The following is a 20,129-nucleotide window of genomic DNA, read 5'->3' as shown; positions in this document are numbered from 1 at the left end:
GTAAGAAAGGCTGAAAGACGACCACCACTGAACAAGACACACAAGCTGAAACGTCAAGACTGGGCCAAGAAATATCTCAAGACTGATTTTTCTAAGGTTTTATGGACTGATGAAATGAGAGTGAGTCTTGATGGGCCAGATGGATGGGCCCGTGGCTGGATTGGTAAAGGGCAGAGAGCTCCAGTCCGACTCAGACGCCAGCAAGGTGGAGGTGCAGTACTGGTTTGGGCTGGTATCATCAAAGATGAGCTTGTAGGGCCTTTTCGGGTTGAGGATGGAGTCAAGCTCAACTCCCAGTCCTACTGCCAGTTTCTGGAAGACACCTTCTTCAAGCAGTGGTACAGGAAGAAGTCTGCATCCTTCAAGAAAAACATGATTTTCATGCAGGACAATGCTCTATCACACGCGTCCAAGTACTCCACAGCGTGGCTGGCAAGAAAGGGTATAAAAGAAGAAAATCTAATGACATGGCCTCCTTGTTCACCTGATCTGAACCCCATTGAGAACCTGTGGTCCATCATCAAATGTGAGATTTACAAGGAGGGAAAACAGTACACCTCTCTGAACAGTGTCTGGGAGGCTGTGGTTGCTGCTGCACACAATGTTGATGGTGAACAGATCAAAACACTGACAGAATCCATGGATGGCAGGCTTTTGAGTGTCCTTGCAAAGAAAGGTGGCTATATTGGTCACTGATTTGTTTTTGTTTTGTTTTTGAATGTCAGAAATGTATATTTGTGAATGTTGAGATGTTATATTGGTTTCACTGGTAAAAATAAATAATTGAAATGGGTATATACAGACGTGGACAAAATTGTTGGTACCCTTTGGTCAATGAAAGAAAAAGTCACAATGGTCACAGAAATAACTTTAATCTGACAAAAGTAATAATAAATTAAAATTCTATAAATGTTAACCAATGAAAGTCAGACATTGTTTTTCAACCATGCTTCAACAGAATTATGTAAAAAAATAAACTCATGAAACAGGCATGGACAAAAATGATGGTACCCCTAACTTAATATTTTGTTGCGCAACCTTTTGAGGCAATCACTGCAATCAAACGCTTCCTGTAACTGTCAATGAGACATCTGCACCTCTCAGCAGGTATTTTGGCCCACTCCTCATGAGCAAACTGCTCCAGTTGTGTCCGGTTTGAAGGGTGCCTTTTCCAGACTGCATGTTTCAGCTCCTTCCAAAGATGCTCAATAGGATTGAGGTCAGGGCTCATAGAAGGCCACTTTAGAATAGTCCAATTTTTTCCTCTTAGCCATTCTTGGGTGTTTTTAGCGGTGTGTTTTGGGTCATTGTCCTGTTGCAAGACCCATGACCTGCGACTGAGACCAAGCTTTCTGACACTGGCTAGTACATTTCTCTCTAGAATTCCTTGATAGTCTTGAGATTTCATTGTACCCTGCACAGATTCAAGACACCCTGTGCCAGACGCAGCAAAGCAGCCCCAGAACATAACAGAGCCTCCTCCATGTTTCACAGTAGGGACAGTGTTCTTTTCTTGATATGCTTCATTTTTTCGTCTGTGAACATACAGCTGATGTGCCTTGGCAAAAACTTCGATTTTTGTCTCATCTGTCCACAGGACATTCTCCCAGAAGCTTTGTGGCTTGTCAACATGTAGTTTGGCATATTCCAGTCTTGCTTTTTTATGATTCGTTTTCAACAATGGTGTCCTCCTTGGTCGTCTCCCATGTAGTCCACTTTGGCTCAAACAACGACGGATGGTGCGATCTGACACTGATGTTCCTTGAGCATGAAGTTCACCTTGAATCTCTTTAGAAGTCTTTCTAGGCTCTTTTGTTACCATTCGGATTATCCGTCTCTTAGATTTGTCATCAATTTTCCTCCTGCGGCCACGTCCAGGGAGGTTGGCTACAGTCCCATGGATCTTAAACTTATGAATAATATGTGCAACTGTACTCACAGGAACATCTAGTTGCTTGGAGATGGTCTTATAGCCTTTACCTTTAACATGCTTGTCTATAATTTTCTTTCTGATCTCTTGAGACAGCTCTTTCCTTTGCTTCCTCTGGTCCATGTCGAGTGTGGTACACACCATATCACCAAACAACACAGTGATTACCTGGAGCCATATATATAGGCCCAATGGCTGATTACAAGGTTGTAGACACCTGTGATGCTAATTAGTGGACACACCTTGAATTAACATGTCCCTTTGGTCACATTATGTTCTGTGTTTTCTAGGGGTACCATCATTTTTGTCCATGCCTGTTTCATGAGTTTATTTTTTTACATAATTCTGTTGAAGCATGGTTGAAAAACAATGTCTGACTTTCATTGGTTAACATTTATAGAATTTTAATTTATTATTACTTTTGTCAGATTAAAGTTATTTCTGTGACCATTGTGACTTTTTCTTTCATTGACCAAAGGGTACCAACAATTTTGTCCACGTCTGTATATTTGTTTTTTGTTAAGTTGCCTAATAATTATGCACAGTAATAGTCACCTGCACACACAGATATCCCCCTAAAATAGCTAAAACTAAAAACAAACTAAAAACTACTTCCAAAAATATTCAGCTTTGATATTAATGAGTTTTTTGGGTTCATTGAGAACATGGTTGTTGTTCAATAATAAAATTAATCCTCAAAAATACAACTTGCCTAATAATTCTGCACTCCCTGTAGAAGTAAATCAACAACAGAATGGCTTAAACAGAAGAAAATACACCTTCTGGAGTGGCCCAGTCAGAGTCCTGACCTCAACCCAATTGAGATGCTGTAGCATGACCTCAAGAAAGCGATTCACACCAGACATCCCAAGAATATTGCTGAACTGAAACAGTTCTGTAAAGAGGAATGGAATCCTGACCGTTGTGCACGTCTGATCTGCAACTACAGGAAACGTTTGGTTGAAGTTATTGCTGCCAAAGGAGGTTCAACCAGTTATTAAATCCAAGGGTTCACATACTTTTTCCACCTGCACTGTGAATGTTTACATGGTTTGCTTTATGCAAGTCAACAATTCTTAATCGTAGGTCTTCTGAGAGCTCTTTTGTGCAAGGTATCATTCACATCAGGCAATGCTTCTTGTGAAAAGCAAACCCAGAACTGGTGTATGTTTTTTATAGGGCAGCTGTAACCAACACCTCCAATCTCATCTCATTGATTGGACACCAGTTGGCTGACACCTCACTCCAATTAAGTCTTGGAGATGTCATTAGTCTAGGGGTTCACACACTTTTTCCACTTGCACTGTGAATGTTTACATGGTGTGTTCAATAAAAACATGGTAACATGTAATTCTTTGTGTGTTGTTAGTTTAAAGCAGACTGTGATTCTCTATTGTTGTGACTTAGATGAAGATCAGATCACATTTTATGACCAATTTGTGCAGAAATCCATATCATTCCAAAGGGTTCACATACTTTTTCTTGCAACTGTATGCTTGGCAACAAAGTCTGCCAACACATTTGCCCTTAAATGCCAAGTGAGAATAACAGTAAGAGAACAAAATTACTTAAAAGGGGTTGTCCAGCCATATATACTGATGACCTATCCTCCGGATAGGTCATTAATATCAGATCTGCTGACCAGCTGTTAGAAGAGGCCGGGTGTTTGATGAGGATGCAGCGCTCCATGCAAGCGTGGCTTCCTCGTCTTTACACTACGCATCATCTTCTGTGGAGCGGCTGCATAGTGTAATTACAAGTACTCGCTCTATTCACTTGAACGGAACGGGTATTTGTATTACACTGCACTTCCTAGACGAGGCGCAGCGTAATGAACAGGAAGTACAGCTCACATGGAGCGCTGCCTCCTCTTAAAAACAGCTGACTCCCGCCGATCAGATACTGATGACCTATCCTGACAATAGGTCATCAATATATATGCCTGGACAACCCTTTTAAGATCCATTGCCACATTACTCATTCATTATTAAATAGATTTCTTAGACCTGATGACGCTGGTGGAATCCATGCTATAATGCCCCTAGAGCTTAACTAACAAGCTCTTCTTAATGTACCTCCTCCACTGCTGCTCTACAGTCTCTATTACTCTGTATTTAGAGATTATCCTCCTTCCAGTTGCTGTATGGAATGAGAAGCTGTGTGGAATTGCAGTTTCTAATTCCATCTGCTGCCTGATTTTACTGCAGCCTGTACTGAGCATGTGCGAGACAGCAGCAGAGGAGGAGGTGCACTGAAAGGATCTTGTCTATTAAGCTGTAGATGGACAAAGACTGAGTTTAGTTAGTAAATACAGAATTCTTGAACACTCTCTAGGTCAAGTCATAATATACTAATTTTTATGTCAGAGAGGAAAATGTTCAAAAGGGATTACACAGCCATTCTGACATGGAGTTTCAAAGTAAGGACACCGGCCTCATCAGGTCTAAGTGATCTGTTTCATACTACATGCACAGTATTGTTAAATCTAATGATAGATTATCTTTAATATTGTTCTGGACAATCTGATCATGGCAAATGTGTACATTTAACAAGATAAATGTACCATGAGGTAAAGCACACACCTCAAGCTGAAACCACGGAACCATGGACAAGACAATGTGGTCTGTTTAGCTTAATGGCTGCATAGTCACCGGAGCTCAGGATTACAGACATCTTTAGGATGCAGTAGAATAGACAGAGTGAGGTCATCAAACAGAATCTGGAATAAAGGTTTCCAGCACCTTGTTGGGTGCATTACACTAAGAATGATGTTCTAAGGGGAACGCGGGTCCTATGAAGAATTAAGAAGATGCTGGTTTTCTGATACATGAGCTCTTCCATCATGTGGACATCACGAATGTCTGTGAGAATGGAGTAAAGGAAAGAAGAGGTTCTGCATCGGCGCAAATCACCAGTAAGATCGGTCTTGGTAAATAGATTTCTTTTTTTGTTTTAATAAGAAACAACGCGTTTCGGGGATGAAAGAGGAGTCTTTCATCCCCGAAACGCGTTGTTTCTTATTAAAACAAAAAAAGAAATCTATTTACCAAGACCGATCTTACTGGTGATTTGCGCCGATGCAGAACCTCTTCTTTCCTTTACCTACGAATTCTTTTGGGGGCACTGGACATCCCAGCCAAGAGATCCTAAAATCTGCGGCTGCAATCCTGGTTTAAAAGGTCTTGTTTCTATCAAGCCTACAGTAGCGTTGTGCCTGCCGGAGCACAACCCCAAAAGGTGAGTTTGGATATTTCTCACTCTGACATCCTTATCCGATGTTTGAACATACTACCCTATTGTGCGCTCTTTTTTCTCTTTTTTCCTCGCTTCCGAGGGAAATTTAGATCTGTCCGTGTTCTATGCTGTGAGCATGGAGTGACACTCCTAATGGCAAGAATCTAGGTTGATAAGCCTGGTAATTGATGGCTTAGATGTCTACCTACTGTACACAGGGTCATGCAAGTTGTCTGCTTCTGATCACTCCATCTTACTGCTAGGTGAATAGGGGAGACATTTCTGGTGTTACAGTGATTCCGCATTGGTGAGTTTGTTTGTGGTCGCATCAGAGACCAGCCCCATGATGTAACTGAACTCAACACAAACTACAGCATTGCCAGATGTATAGTGCGCTTTATATTGTGAGTATGAATTATCCCATCTGATTTGCTCTACATTATATGATATTTTTATACACTCACCAACTAATGTCTTAAGTCAGTATCATAGAGACAGTGAGTGCAACACTAATCATTGTCATTATCATGGTTATACATTAGATTTTTGTTGATGGAGACTTGATCCAGAGGAGGGAAAAACCCTCAAGGTAGAAGCCAATTTTCCCATTTTAAGGAAATCAGAATAACTCCCCGGATCAGCGACCCCTCTCTAGTAACTATAACCTGCAATATTATTACACTCCAGAAATACATCCAGGCTTCTCTTAAACCTTTTTTGTGAATTCACCTTCACCTCATCCTCTGGGAGAGAGTTTCATAGTCTCACTGCTCTTACAGTAAAGAGTCCATAGTCTCACTGCTCTTACAGTAAAGAGCCCATAGTCTCACTGCTCTTACAGTACAGAGTCCATAGTCTCACTGCTCTTACAGTAAAGAGTCCATAGTGTCACTGCTCTTACAGTACAGAGTCCATAGTCTCACTGCTCTTACAGTAAAGAGTCCATAGTCTGACTGCTCTTACAGTAAAGAGTCCATAGTCTCACTGCTCTTACAGTACAGAGCCCATAGTCTCACTGCTCTTACAGTACAGAGCCCGTAGTCTCACTGCTCTTACAGTACAGAGCCCATAGTCTCACTGCTCTTACAGTACAGAGCCCATAGTCTCACTGCTCTTACAGTACAGAGCCCATAGTCTCACTGCTCTTACAGTACAGAGCCCATAGTCTCACTGCTCTTACAGTACAGAGCCCATAGTCTCACTGCTCTTACAGTACAGAGCCCATAGTCTCACTGCTCTTACAGTACAGAGCCCATAGTCTCACTGCTCTTACAGTACAGAGCCCATAGTCTCACTGCTCTTACAGTACAGAGCCCATAGTCTCACTGCTCTTACAGTACAGAGCCCATAGTCTCACTGCTCTTACAGTACAGAGCCCATAGTCTCACTGCTCTTACAGTACAGAGCCCATAGTCTCACTGCTCTTACAGTACAGAGCCCATAGTCTCACTGCTCTTACAGTACAGAGCCCATAGTCTCACTGCTCTTACAGTACAGAGCCCATAGTCTCACTGCTCTTACAGTACAGAGCCCATAGTCTCACTGCTCTTACAGTACAGAGCCCATAGTCTCACTGCTCTTACAGTACAGAGCCCATAGTCTCACTGCTCTTACAGTACAGAGCCCATAGTCTCACTGCTCTTACAGTACAGAGCCCATAGTCTCACTGCTCTTACAGTACAGAGCCCATAGTCTCACTGCTCTTACAGTAAAGAGCCCATAGTCCCCTCACGCTCTTACAGTAAAGAGCCCATAGTCTTCACTGCTCTGACAGTAAAGAGCCGATACCAATAGTCTCACTGCTCTTACAGTAAAGAGCCCATATTCTCACGCTCTACAGTAAAGAGCCCTATTCTCACTGCTCTTACAGTAAATGAGCCATAGTCTCACTGCTCTTACAGGTAAAGAGCCCATAAGTCTCACTGCTCTTAACAGTAAAGAGCCCATATTCTCACTGCCTCTTAACAGTAAAGAGCCCATAGTCTGCACTGCGCTTACAGTAGAGAGCCCAGAGTCTCACTGCTCGTACAGTAAAAGAGCCCATAGTTCTCACTGCCTTACAGTAAAGGAGCCATGTCTCACTGCTCTTACAGTAAAGAGCCCATAGTCTCACTGCTCTTACAGTAAAGAGCCCATAGTCTCACTGCTCTTACAGTAAAGAGCCCATAGTCTCACTGCTCTTACAGTAAAGACCCATAGTCTCACTGCTCTTACAGTAAAGAGCCCATAGTCCCCTCACTGCTCTTACAGTAAAGAGCCCATAGTCTCACTGCTCTTACAGTAAAGAGCCCATAGTCTCACTGCTCTTACAGTAAAGAGCCCATAGTCTCACTGCTCTTACAGTAAAGAGCCCATAGTCTCACTGCTCTTACAGTAAAGAGCCCATAGTCTCACTGCTCTTACAGTAAAGAGCCCATAGTCTCACTGCTCTTACAGTAAAGAGCCCATAGTCTCACTGCTCTTACAGTAAAGAGCCCATAGTCTCACTGCTCTTACAGTAAAGAGCCCATAGTCTCACTGCTCTTACAGTAAAGAGCCCATAGTCTCACTGCTCTTACAGTAAAGAGCCCATAGTCTCACTGCTCTTACAGTAAAGAGCCCATAGTCTCACTGCTCTTACAGTAAAGAGCCCATAGTCTCACTGCTCTTACAGTAAAGAGCCCATAGTCTCCTGCTCTACAGGCCATAGTCCTGCTCTTACAGTAAAGAGCCCATAGTCTCACTGCTCTTACAGTAAAGAGCCCATAGTCTCACTGCTCTTACAGTAAAGAGCCCATAGTCTCACTGCTCTTACAGTAAAGAGCCCATAGTCTCACTGCTCTTACAGTAAGAGCCCATAGTCTCACTGCTCTTACAGTAAAGAGCCATAGTCTCACTGCTCTTACAGTAAAGAGCCCATAGTCTCACTGCTCTTACAGTAAAGAGCCCATAGTCTCACTGCTCGTACAGTAAAGAGCCCATAGTCTCACTGCTCTTACAGTAAAGAGCCCATAGTCTCACTGCTCTTACAGTAAAGAGCCCATAGTCTCACTGCTCTTACAGTAAAGAGCCCATAGTCTCACTGCTCTTACAGTAAAGAGCCCATAGTCTCACTGCTCTTACAGTAAAGAGCCCATAGTCTCACTGCTCTTACAGTAAAGAGCCCGTAATCTCACTGCTCTTACAGTAAAGAGCCCGTAGTCTCACTGCTCTTACAGTACAGAGTCCGTAGTCTCACTGCTCTTACAGTACAGAGTCCGTAGTCTCACTGCTCTTACAGTACAGAGCCCGTAGTCTCACTGCTCTTATAGTACAGAGTCCGTAGTCTCACTGCTCTTACAGTACAGAGTCCGTAGTCTCACTGCTCTTACAGTACAGAGTCCGTAGTCTCACTGCTCTTACAGTAGAGTCCGTAGTCTCACTGCTCTTACAGTAAAGAGTCCATAATCTCACTGCTTTTACAGTAAAGAGTCCATAGTCTCACTGCTCTTACAGTAAAGAGTCCATAGTCTCACTGCTCTTACAGTATAGAGTCCCATAGTCTCACTGCTCTTACAGTAAAGAGCCCATAGTCTCACTGCTCTTACAGTAAAGAATCCATAGTCTCACTGCTCTTACAGTATAGAGTCCCATAGTCTCACTGCTCTTACAGTAAAGAGCCCATAGTCTCACTGCTCTTACAGTAAAGAGTCCATAGTCTCACTGCTCTTACAGTAAGGAGTCCCGTTATACATAGTGATTAGATTGCCCCTCAGTCGTATTTTTTTTCTAGGCTAAATAACCCTTATTTTGATAATCTTTATGGTACTGTAGTCCATCCAACCCTCTCCAGCTCTGCTATGTCTGTCTTGGTCACAGGAGACCAGAACTGTACACAGTCCTCCAAGTGTGGTCTAACCAGTGATTTGTAAAGTGGCAGGACTATGTTCTCATCATGTGCATCTATGTGCCGTTTGATGAACCCCATAATCTTATGATCTTGGCAGCAGCTGCCTGACACTGGTTTCTACAGTGAAGTTTGCTGAGAGAGTATTTAGTAAGTCACAGAATCTGAAGTCACTTCCTCCATTCATGATTCCATACCTGTGGTGACAATGTCCTCCTCCACCTCACTCTTACACGGGGGATCGCCCATCATCTTCTCTTCTTCATCCTCCACTTTAATATCAGTCAGATCTTCCCCCTGATTTGTCATCTGTAACAATTCAGTACAATACAGCAGACAGGTGGGAAATCTAACAGATCCACATAAGAGACCCCCACAATCTATGACCCCTCTATGACTGCAGGACCCCCTATATAGATGTGTATAGGGCTCAGCTCCATCTACCTGAGGGTTCTCTGGGACCTTCTCCTCTGGACAGTCCTGGGAATACAGAGGACGGGGACATCTCTCTGGTGGATTTCTCCTCCTGGATTCATCTGTGGAGACACAAGCACACAGTGACTGAATACATGGCCTCCTGTAGATCTGTCTATAGATCAGACACTTCTCTCAGATCCTTCACTTCTAGGTTTAGTTATCAGGGGGAAATAACAATATTCTGCTCCTCACCACCTGTGCCGAGGGCCCAGCTCCTAGCAGACCATGAGTAACCTCTGTACTATAAGAGCGAATGGAGGGCAGTGGCTGGTGGCTACCTTTTTCACAATATATGGCAGGATTGAGAAGGGATTCGTTTAAAAGTGCTCTGCTACACCCTAGCAACCATATAAAAGGTGTCAGGTCATCGTCCTGGCAAAATGACACCTCGGTGAGGTACATTTCTAGAGAGAGAACCCACTGTGAAAACCTTCAGTCAGACGAAAGTACATGGAGAAAACTAAACAACTACTCCTAGTCTACTCTAAACAAGACGATAAGGTCTTGGAGAAAGCTTTGCATCCATATCCCCTCCAAGTCTCTGTTCCCTGTGAGATCAATAAAACCCCCTTCCCTTCCAATTCCAAATTCTCAACCTAACATTACATACAGCACTACAGAACATACAGGCTATTACAGCGCCCCATACCTCTTACATCCTGTGACATCTCCTCTGATGTAGATGTTCTCTTTCCTCATCTTCTCCTTTCAGATCAGACCGCCATGATGATTTATTTCAGCCAACTCGTCTCTGCAGTTTACAGACATCTTAGTTTCTTACTCTTCCATCATTCTCCCACCTTCTGAACTCCCCATCCCTCCACCCCCAATACTGTGCCCGCTGTGCTCCCCAATACTATACTGCAGAAACTGTCCCCGTGAAAATACTAGTACCACACCGATACTGCCCCCTTCAATAATTTTTAGTGTCCTAAAAAATTACTGTGCCCAGCAAATAGTGTCCCTGACACTAATAGTGTTGTAAACAAAATGACCCCCAAAAATAATTATACTAAGCTGATACTGTGCCAGGGAACCCCCCACAGTAATAGTGCTCCCCAAAGTCCTACCAATAGAAATAATTATCTGCCAGAGTGCACTTAGTAGTAATAGTGCCCCTATGCCCTACTGTACTGTTTCCACTGTGCCCCAAAAGTAATATTGCTTCCATAGTGCCCATACTGGCAACCATGTTCTCAATAGGCCCCCAGTAGTAATAAGGCTCACCATAATACTCCCAGTAGTAACAATTCTCCTAATAAAAGTGAGCCAGTACAAAAAATGCCCCTATAATTTATGCCAGTACAAAAATACCCCCATGTGTACCAGTAGAAAAAAATGCCCCGTTTTGTGTCAGTACAAAAAAACGTCTTCCTCTTAGTCCCCCAATAGAGCTAATGTTCCCATGTTTGCCAATGCCCCCTACTGTGTACCAGTACAAAAATACCCCCTCTTTGTGCCTCCAGTTGAGCTAATGTCCCCATAATGAGTGCCAGTATAAAATGCCCCTATATAGTGCCCCCAGTAGATGCCACCTCTCCCCCTTTTCTTCATAGTGGGCCAACAGCATTGTGGCAAATGAAAAAAATAAACTCAAATATTTACCTCCATGCAGCTTTCAGGGATGCGATGCAGACCTCTTCTGGCCTGTGTCCTGCATGATGATGATGGCGTTATCGTGCCACCTGCGCCGACCTCTTCAGGCACTAGGCCTGAAGCCTACTAGAGGGAACGGGTAGGAGAGACGTTACTCCCGTGCCCTGCCGCAGTATCTAACTATCGCCATCCTGAGGCAATACAGTTGAATACAGAGAGATCAGATTCTGTCGCCTGAAGCAACCACCTCAACTCGCCTACTTGGTGGAGCGGCCCTGATTAGAAGGACAGTTATGCCCTGATCAGCCATAACATTAATAGCACTGACAAAGTGAATGACAAGGATTATCTGGTAAAGATGGTAAATAGTCAGATATAGGTAGGAGTAAGGATGCCTAACAAGATATGCAGATGGCTGGATCAGAGCATCACCAGAGTGGCCGGTGTTGTGGGGTGTTCCAGGTAAATACCTACCAAGGCAGCCTAAAAAAGGATAGCCAGTGAACTGATGACTGGGTCATGTGCCCAAGATTCATTGCAGTGCGTAGAGGGTGAAGATAGCCCATCTGGTCTGGTCCCATAGAAGATCTACTATGAAGCTAATTGCTGACAACAATACTGGTGATACGAAGGTGTCAGGACACACAGGACAGTACAGCTTGTTGTGTAGGAGGTAGTGTAGCTGCAAAGTTGTTGGAGTGTCCAAGTGACCCCTGTCCATCAATGAAAATCACTACAATGGGCATCAGGATGTTTCACTTTTCCAAAGATGTGATTTTCATATGACTTCGCTTACGTCCCGAGTCTCAGTGATGTAAAAGATATATATGCCAAATTTTAAGAAGATTGGATAATATTCAGGGGTTGCACACATTGATCACTTTTATTACTACTCTCACTCCTGTACCTAGGAGGTTGGTCTAAAACGACTTCAGTTTCAGGATCCCGGGGGCTCTGCATCAAGCAAGGTGGATGGCAAAGGCAATATATGCACTTAAAATTGTCCTCTTCACTAAACAGTTGAATATTTCTCAATGAGAATTAAAAGGAATGAAACGGGTTGCACATTTTGTCAGCCTCATGTATGTTCGCTTTTTGCACGAGGCAATTGTAAGTCGATGGGCTCCAAAGAATGATTTGGATATGCTCCGGCTTCTGAGCACTTACCCAGATGCAGACGTCAAAAAAAGTGCTCTCACAGTTGCTAAGAGACACCTTTGATATCTGTCAGAAACAAACGTAGGATTGGCTTTTTTTTTTAGCCATTTCGTTACTATTAAAACAAAGACGTTCTCTGAATAGTTTGGGATCCACGACGTGACAGAATACTGCAGTGATTCTCTAAGAAGCCATGTGAACGCTCTTAAGGTGGTCAATGATACCTCAGAAAGAGTATTTGCTCTGATAAAAAAGTTTAACGAATCGGTCAGGGACGAGTAACAAAAACTATTCTTGTTGAGGGTCGTCGAGCGTCACAGAAAAGTCGTCACCGAGCTAACAAGAGAAGGGATTGCATCGTTCAAAGTTGATTAATAGAACACATGTTTTGCCTGTCATACTACCGATTAGTCTTAGGCCTCATGCACACGACTGTTGTTCGGGTCCGCATCCGAGCCGCAGTTTTTGGGGCTCACATGCGGACCCATTCACTTCAATGGGGCCGCAAAAGATGCAGACAGCACTCCGTGTGCTGTCCGCATCCTTTGCTCCGTTCCGTGGCCCCGCAAAAAAAAACAATTGGCGGACAAGAATAGGCATTTCCACAATGGGCCGCCCGTCCTGCGTTTGGCGGACAGCAAAAAATTGAACGGTCGTGTGCATGAGGCCTTAGTGTCTAGTTTTAATATTATTTTAAGTTTGTGATTTCTAGTTTTCCCAATAAAAGTAATTAACATTGAAAAATCTTATTCTTTGCCTACTTTTACATAACTGATCAAAGTGTGCAACCTCTAAATATAATCCAATCTTCTTGAAATTCGGCACATACAGTTGCAAGAAAAAGTATGTGAACCCTTTGGAATGATATGGATTTCTGCACAAATTGGTCATAAAATGTGATCTGATCTTCATCTAAGTCACAACAATAGACAATCACAGTCTGCTTAAACTAATAACACACAAAGAATTAAATGTTACCATGTTTTTATTGAACACACCATGTAAACATTCAGTATGTGAACCCCTAGACTAATGACATATCCAAGAGCTAATTGGAGTGAGGCGTCAGCCAACTGGAGTCCAATCAATGAGATGAGATTCGAGGTGTTGGTTACAGCTGCCCTATAAAAAACACACACCAGTTCTGGGTTTGCTTTTCACAAAAAGCATTGCCTGATGTGAATGATGCCTCGCAAAAAAGAGCTCTCAGAAGACCTACGATTAAGAATTGTTGACTTGCATAAAGCTGGAAAAGGTTATAAAAGTATCTCCAAAAGCCTTGCTGTTCATCAGTCCACGGTAAGACAAATTGTCTATAAATGGAATAAGTTCAGCACTGCTGCTACTCTCCCTAGGAGTGGCTGTCCTGTAAAGATGACTGCAAGAGCACAGCGCAGACTGTTCAATGAGGTGAAGAAGAATCCTAGAGTGTCAGCTAAAGACTTACAAAAGTCTCTGGCATATGCCAACATCCCTGTTAGCGAATCTACGATATGTAAAACACTAAACAGAATGGATTTCATGGGAGGATACCACAGAGGAAGCCACTGCTGTCCAAAAAAAACATTGCTGCATGTTTACAGTTTGCACAAGAGCACCTGGATGTTCCACAGCAGTACTGGCAAAATATTCTGTGGACAAATGAAACCAAAGTTGAGTTGTTTGGAAGGAACACACAACACTATGTGTGGAGAAAAAGAGGCACAGCACACCAACATCAAAACCTCATCCCAACTGTGAAGTATGGTGGTGGGGGCATCATGGTTTGGGGCTGCTTTGCTGCGTCAGGGCCTGGACGGATTGCTATCATCAAAGGAAAAATGAATTCCCAAGTTCATCAAGACATTTTGCAGGAGAACTTAAGGCCATCTGTCCACCAGCTGAAGCTCAACAGAAGATGGGTGTTGCAACAGGACAACGACCCAAAGCATAGAAGTAAATCAACAACAGAATGGCTTAAACAGAAGAAAATACACCTTCTGGAGTGGCCCAGTCAGAGTCCTGACCTCAACCTGATTGAGATGCTGTGGCAGGACCTCAAGACAGTGATTCACAGCAGACATCCCAAGAATATTGCTGAACTGAAACAGTTCTGTAAAGAGGAATGGTCAAGAATTACTCCTGACCGTTGTGCACGTCTGATCTGCAACTGCAGGAAACGTTTGGTTGAAGTTATTGCTGCCAAAGGAGGTTCAACCAGTTATTAAATCCAAGGGTTCACATACTTTTTCCACCTGCACTGTGAATGTTTGCATGGTGTGTTCAATAAAAACATGGTAACATTTAATTATTTGTGTGTTATTAGTTAAGCAGACTGTGATTGTCTATTGTTGTGACTTAGATGAAGATCAGATCACATTTTATGACCAATTTGTGCAGAAATCCATATCATTCCAAAGGGTTCACATACTTTTTCTTGCAACTGTATATCTTTTACATCACTGAGACTCGGGGCGGCCTAAAGGGCATCAGACCATTAGAAAAGGAGCAATGGAAGAAGATGCCTAGTCTGATAACTCACACTACCTCATGTGGACAGCTGGGTGTTTCTAGGCCCAACCGAGTAACTTACAGGACCTGCCTTAGAAGCTGGTCTCCTCTTGTCTGTAGACCTGGGCTATGGTCACTGAATGAACGTGAGGAGAATCGCTCCTAACTCCCTCACATGGTGAGAATCCTCCTCCTAAGCCGTATTCTACCTCCCCTGAAGTGGGAAAGATGCAGTTAGCTCCCATCCTGACCGACTTGTATCTGAGGCAGTTACTATGGGATTCCTTTTACCCATTGCCCTCCGTCGTCTGCTGAGCTTGAATCTGTCCACCTCCTGTTCTGTCTATTCCACCTTATGTCATGTCCTGTACGCCATAATGTTCCTTTACTGTGTGGGGCACTGATGGCGGTTGGGAACGTGACAACATTTATAACTGACCCTACACTATTCCTGGGAGGAGTTTATAAAAGGGGATATTTTGGCGCCATTGGATGTGCTGTGATATAGATAGAGTGGGGGGGCTGTAGTAAGACTGTCGGATCTTACACCAGTCTATATAGTGAACCCCACTGGTGTACGATGTGGGAGAATTAGTAGGAGGTAATGATTCTGGAGCATCTTCAGGAGTTCTGTGCGGCAAAGAAATCTACGGCTGCCAGAGAGCAGAGTAGATTCCTGGTCAAAGGTGTGTCCGTTTTCTGCTGTTAAATGTATCGAGCTGTGGAGGTGCAGGAGAAACACTGGAGGCGCCACTGAGTGACTGCAGGTCCGAGGCCAGAGAGCGAGCCACAAAAGACTAACACTATCTTAGAGACTGTGGTGGACGAAGCATAGCTCCAGGGTGGAAGACCTAGAAGGAAAGTTCTGGAATCCCTAGCACAATAAAGGAAGCCACCCATCATGCAGGAATGGGAGAGACAGATGACGGATCCTCTTATCCCCCTTCTCTAGTAACTGGGCCAATGACGTGATGAAGAACTCACCAATCATCTACTGCATCAAAGAGGGACATCTGCCCCTGGACATCCCCAGCAGATCCTGGAGGAGAATTACTCCAGCAGGAACCTCCCAAAATTCTTCGTGTGAGTGGAGCCCATCAATATGTCTGACTAATAAGGCAAATGCAAAACTTGTGTACATCCACCATTACATGTCACTGCACACACGAGTATACGCTGCACATGACGGGTCTTACCCTGTGATATCAGAGGCTGGAGCTCCTCCATTACATGTCACTGCACACACGTGTATACACTGCACATGACGGCTCTTACCCTGTGATATAAGAGGCTGGTGCTCCTCCATTACATGTCACTGCACACATGTGTATACACTGCACATGACGGCTCTTACCTTGTGATATAAGAGGCCGGTGCTCCTCCATTACATGTCACTGCACACACGTGTATACACTGCACATGACGGCTCTTACCCTGTGATATAAGAGGCTGGTGCTCCTCCATTACATGTCCCTGCACACACGTGTATACACTGCACATGACGGCTCTTACCTTGTGATATAAGAGGCTGGTGCTCCTCCATTACATGTCACTGCACACACGTGTACACACTGCACATGACGGCTCTTACCTTGTGATATAAGAGGCTGGTGATCCTCCATTACATGTCACTGCACACACATGTATACACTGCACATGACGGCTCTTACCTTGTGATATAAGAGGCTGGTGCTCCTCCATTACATGTCACTGCACACACGTGTATACACTGCTCATGACGGCTCTTACCCTGTGATATAAGAGGCTGGTGCTCCTCCATTACATGTCACTGCACACACGTGTATACACTGCACATGACGGCTCTTACCTTGTCATATAAGAGGCTGGTGCTCCTCCATTACATGTCACTGCACACACGTGTATACACTGCACATGACGGCTCTTACCTTGTGATATACGAGGCTGGTGCTCCTCCATTACATGTCACTACACACACGAGTATACGCTGCACATGACGGCTCTTACCTTGTGATATAAGAGGCTGGTGCTCCTCCATTACATGTCACTGCACACACGTGTATACACTGCACATGACGGCTCTTACCTTGTCATATAAGAGGCTGGTGCTCCTCCATTACATGTCACTGCACACACATGTATACACTGCACATGACGGCTCTTACCTTGTGATATAAGAGGCCGGTGCTCCTCCATTACATGTCACTGCACACACGTGTATACACTGCACATGACAGCTCTTACCTTGTGATATAAGAGGCTGGTGCTCCTCCATTACATGTCACTGCACACACTGCACATGACGGGTCTTACCTTGTGATATAAGAGGCTGGTGCTCCTCCATTACATGTCACTGCACACACGTGTATACACTGCACATGACGGCTCTTACCTTGTGATATAAGAGGCTGGTGCTCCTCCATTACATGTCACTGCACACACGTGTATACACTGCACATGACAGCTCTTACCTTGTGATATAAGAGGCTGGAGCTCCTTCATTACATGTCACTGCACACACACGTGTATACACTGCACATGACGGCTCTTACCTTGTCATATAAGAGGCTGGTGCTCCTCCATTACATGTCACTGCACACACGTGTATACACTGCACATGACAGCTCTTACCTTGTGATATAAGAGGCTGGTGCTCCTCCATTACATGTCACTGCACACACGTGTATACACTGCACATGACGGCTCTTACCCTGTGATATAAGAGGCTGGTGCTCCTCCATTACATGTCACTGCACACACGTGTATACACTGCACATGACGGCTCTTACCTTGTGATATCAGAGGCTGGAGCTCCTCCATTACATGTCACTGCACACACTGCACATGACGGCTCTTACCCTGTGATATAAGAGGCTGGTGCTCCTCCATTACATGTCACTGCACACACGTGTATACACTGCACATGACGGCTCTTACCTTGTGATATAAGAGGCTGGTGCTCCTCCATTACATGTCACTGCACACACGTGTACACACTGCACATGACGGCTCTTACCTTGTGATATAAGAGGCTGGTGCTCCTCCATTATGGCCTCCTTGTACAGATCCTTGTGTCCTTCTATATACTCCCACTCCACCATGGAGAAATAGACAGTGACATCCTGACACCTTATAGGAACCTGACAACACAATGACACCGTCATCACCCAGACCCCTCCAGTGCTGTTACTGGAGAATTTCCCAGCATTCCCAGCAGTGTCACCTCTCCAGTCAGCAGCTCCATCATCTTGTGGGTGAGCTCTAGGATCTTCTGCTCATGTATCAGGGGGTGAGGGGGAGGCTCTGTGATGGGGTGAGGGGTCCTGCTCCGCCCTCCTGACTCCTGGAGATGGATGATGGGAGTCACACAGTCCCCTGATGTCTTCTTCACTATTGTGTACTCCTGTGGATGGAGAGAGACACTTAGGGAATAAACCCTTCAGGGGCCATGTGCTCTCCTCCGGCCCTCTCCTCCTGGTACAACGTGCCTACTTACCTCCTCATGGCTCCTACAACATGACTATTGGTCACTGGTCACATAATACATCACTCACCATACTGGGGGCTGATCTTCAGGGTCTTCATCACTTGGAAGGTCTGGAGGCCGTTCTCCAGGACCCTGGACTCTTCCTATCACTTCCTATGATGGATTCTCCTCCCCGATGTCTGACTTGTTACAGAATACAATAAAGAGGAGAGAAATCTAGAAAAGTTTACCTCTCCGCTCAGCAGGGAGATGATCTCCAAGGTGAGGTCTAATATTCTTCTGCTGATCTCCTTCCTGTCCATCCTTGGTGGCTCATTCAGGAGAAGACTCGTATTGCTGGTTTTCTTCATGATGCCTCCAAAAAGAAGGGAATAAAGGTTAATCAGTGAGTCCCATGTCCCCGATAATGAGGCCGAGTGAAAGTACAACTCATCCTGCAAAACTCAGACCCTCATAAAGCTGCACTGATGGGAAAACCCTGAGCTCCGGGTGTATTTAAGCTCCTGGCGGTGCAGGGTGTATCTAAGCTCCTGGCAGTGCAGTGTGTATCTAAGCTCCTGGCAGTGCAGTGTGTATCTAAGCTCCTGGCAGTGAAAACCTCATTCACACGGAGCAGATTCTCTCATCCAGCACTGAATGATGACAACCCCCACTATCCCCACTACTCCTCCCCCATCATACTAAGTTGAGGAGCAGAGAAGGATTCCTTGTGTGTAATGGAGGAGAATCTCCAGAGGTGACATGTCTGAGCTCTCCACCACACTGTCTCCTCACAGCTCATCTTACCTGCAGGCTGGAGGAATGGCTGATACCAGAGAGAACAAGAGCCCTGACTACCGACCAGGACCTGCCCAGTATCTGCTGCACTGCCAGAGCTGAAGGACCTGCGGTGATGTCACCGGCATGTGATCAGTGTGGGGGCGGGGCTCAGCAGTGAGAGGAGAAGAGGTGGGGAAGGACCTGCGGTGATGTCACCGTCATGTGATCAGTGCAGGGGGCGGAGCTCAGCAGTGAGAGGAGAAGAGGTGGGGAAGGACCTGGGGTGATGTCACCATCATGTGATCTGTTCAGGGGGCGGGGCTTTGCAGTGGAAACCAGATGAGGTGGGGAAGGGACAGTGATGATGGTCATGTGACATAAGGGGCGGATCTCTTGTAATTGTGCTGAGAAGGAAGTAGAGGAGTGGAGTAGAGATCTCTAGTATGGAGTCTCAGGAGAAAAATTGAACCCTGTACATGGGGAGTCTACAGTGGCGTACATAGAGAAGTAAGGGCTCCATAGCAAGGATCAATCCAGGCCCCCCACATAGGAAAGAAAGGATTCTGCCTAAACCCATTTTAACCACCTCCGGACCGCCTAACGCACATGTGCGTTCCGGAGGTGGCAGGCTGGCGCACAGTCACGCATATACGCGTCATCTCGCAATACGCGAGATTTCCTGTGAACGCGCGCACACAGGCGCGCGCGCTCACAGGAACGGAAGGTAAGCGAGTGGATCTCCAGCATGCCAGCGGCGATCGTTCGCTGGCAGGCTGGAGATCCGAATTTTTTAACCCCTAACAGGTATATTAGACGCTGTTTTCATAACAGCGTCTAATATACCTCCTACCTGGTCCTCTGGTGGTCCCTTTTGTTAGGATCGACCACCAGAGGACTCAGGTAGGTCAGTACAGTCGCACCAAACACCACACTACACTACACCCCCCCCCCCCCCCCGTCACTTATTAACCCCTTATAAACCCCTGATCACCCATGATCACCCCATATAAACTCCCTGATCACCCCCCTGTCATTGATCACCGCCCTGTCATTGATCACCCCCCTGTCAGGCTCCGTTCAGACGTCCGTATGATTTTTACGGATCCACGGATACATGGATCGGATCCGCAAAACGCATACGGACGTCTAAATGG

General features: G+C 45.0%; 1 protein-coding gene and 1 long non-coding RNA gene across 2 annotated transcripts in view; both read right to left on the bottom strand.

Moving 5' to 3' along the window:
• Positions 1-20,129, bottom strand: part of LOC122930572 (zinc finger protein 585A-like) — a 96,183-nt gene that overhangs the window by 3,540 nt on the left and 72,514 nt on the right. The gene's annotated exons all lie outside the window — the stretch shown is intronic.
• On the bottom strand, positions 18,083-19,063 carry LOC122925054. The gene is made up of 3 exons (XR_006387499.1): positions 19,003-19,063; positions 18,447-18,571; positions 18,083-18,132 (listed from the first exon to the last, which is right to left on the bottom strand). It is a non-coding gene; the product is annotated as an uncharacterized LOC122925054 (long non-coding RNA).

Source organism: Bufo gargarizans, chromosome 1 (assembly GCF_014858855.1).
Source record: "Bufo gargarizans isolate SCDJY-AF-19 chromosome 1, ASM1485885v1, whole genome shotgun sequence".
Taxonomy (NCBI): domain Eukaryota; kingdom Metazoa; phylum Chordata; class Amphibia; order Anura; family Bufonidae; genus Bufo; species Bufo gargarizans.
The sequence above is the reverse complement of the archived record's forward strand: the minus strand, read 5'-3'. Positions and strand labels throughout refer to the sequence as shown.